At 33.4% G+C, this 1935-nt stretch overlaps 1 non-coding gene across 1 annotated transcript; it reads left to right on the plus strand.

The window, feature by feature from the left end:
* The first annotated feature begins 759 nt into the window (after positions 1 to 759).
* Trnae-uuc lies at positions 760 to 832 on the plus strand. Its single transcript has one exon. It is a non-coding gene; the product is annotated as a tRNA-Glu (tRNA).
* Positions 833 to 1935: the final 1103 nt, after the last annotated feature.

A 1935-nucleotide genomic window follows, 5' to 3' on the forward strand; every position in this document is an offset into this window, starting at 1 on the left:
AGGCAGTTATTGAAAGAAATAAATGATTTTTAAAAATAAAAGTCTTTAAAGAGACAATAAAATAATATAAAAAGCCATGTAAAGATGAAAAATGCACAGAGAGTCTGAACTATGTATACTATTGTTTGGTACTTTTTTGAATTTTTTGATTCTTAATGAGCCAGTTGCAGAGAGACATTTGATTGTGGGCACTATTAAGCTAAATCAACATAAAGGTATCTTGACATCAAAATTTGGGTCTAAGGATGTTGCTTTGCAAAAGAGGTTCTGCTTTAGTTTCCACAGAAGATGAGAAGCTATGGATCCCTTCCAGGCAAATATGCTTAAATCAAGTAAGAGCCCCCAAGAGGTCTCTATGAGAGTGATAGGCCAGATGATCCAATATCCAGAACAGTTTCAAGGCAACTGGCTGAGACGATACAGTCTCACAGACTACTACAGTCAAGATTTAACCATAATTCTAAATTTTTTCAGGTTTCCCATAAGATTACCAGTGCCCCAATCAGTATGAAGTAGTATAGAAAACTGTGCCCAAATTCCCAAAATATTGTTTATAAATTTTTATTTTCATTTAAAGGGGGTTGGTTATAATTGGTTAATGGTCATAGTCAATCTCTTTCTAAAGAAAAAAAGGGGGGTATAATATAGATACTATAAAAAGGTAAATTATTAAATCTACTTTAATCCAAAAACAACTGTTAATCTGAAATGTTTTGTATTGGTATGAATTTTGGTTTACTGATACAAATTTAAGGTCAGTCCCACATAGTCTAGTGGTTAGGATTCCTGGTTTTCACCCAGGCGGCCTGGGGTTCGACTCCCGGTGTGGGAACCAAAAGAAAAAAGAAAAAAAACCCAAATTTAAGGTCAGTTTTGTAATATTGTATGTATATTTCCATTCTTGTTTAATGTATTATGTTTATGCATTTATTCAAAAAGTATAGTTAATCAATACAAATTAATAGTCATTCATAATAGGCAAACTTATATACATATTAGATTTTCTAGATATGCAAAGATATAGTTAAGATGGATAGATAATCTTCAAATACTTCAAAGACCTACAGAAAATGGCATTTAAAATGTTTTAAGAACTTAGATTTTTCTTGACAGTGAGACATGTCTGGTCCTGGCAGCATCAATCAATTCAAAAAGGATGATGGGCATTGAAAACTCCTTATGGAGTTTGCTTTCAATGTGGTAAGGCCAGCCATTTGGGCAAGAAGCTGTTTTTGCATGAACTGTTTGATGCTATTCTGAATAAACTGGACATGCAAGAAAAGTGGAAAATGACCATTAAACTTTGCCAAATCAAAGTAGGATGGTCCTTCAGGTTTCTGCTTCATGGAAGGGTCTGCCAGACATTCTGCAGACACAGAGGAAAACGACTGAAAAATTGCCAATAGAGGCAGGACAGTTTCAAATTTCCTGGTTCACTGAGAAGTCTGCCATATATTTTATGCCTATAGGATGAAGATGGATGCCCTAACATTACAGAATAACTTTGAGTGACTGTCCAGGCAGTCAGATGTCTCTGTTATTTCTAGAATTTTGGAAGTTGTTTGCAATGTAATTCCTATTTACTTAGGTAATATTATATCCTTCTGGGGTGTTTGATAGAGTTGAAGACTATATAGCTGTAATTATAATTTTCTTTAGTTATGATAAATGATAAATTAGATATAAGACTTTAGACTTACAAAGATAGAATAGATTATAGAATATTTTCTCTGAACACAGGGAGAAGAAGGCAGAGTCAAGGGAGATGCTAGCAGCCACCGGAAAATCAAGATATGAGGTTACAAGCCTCATGGTAAAATATAGACTAATAGAAATGGTTTAATTCAAATTGTAAGAGCTAATTAATAATAAGCCTGAAATAATAGGTCAAACAGTTTGTAATTAATATTAAGTCTTAGAGTGGTTAATTGGGAA

Source organism: Microtus ochrogaster, linkage group LG1 (assembly GCF_000317375.1).
Source record: "Microtus ochrogaster isolate Prairie Vole_2 linkage group LG1, MicOch1.0, whole genome shotgun sequence".
NCBI classification, from domain to species: Eukaryota; Metazoa; Chordata; class Mammalia; order Rodentia; family Cricetidae; genus Microtus; species Microtus ochrogaster.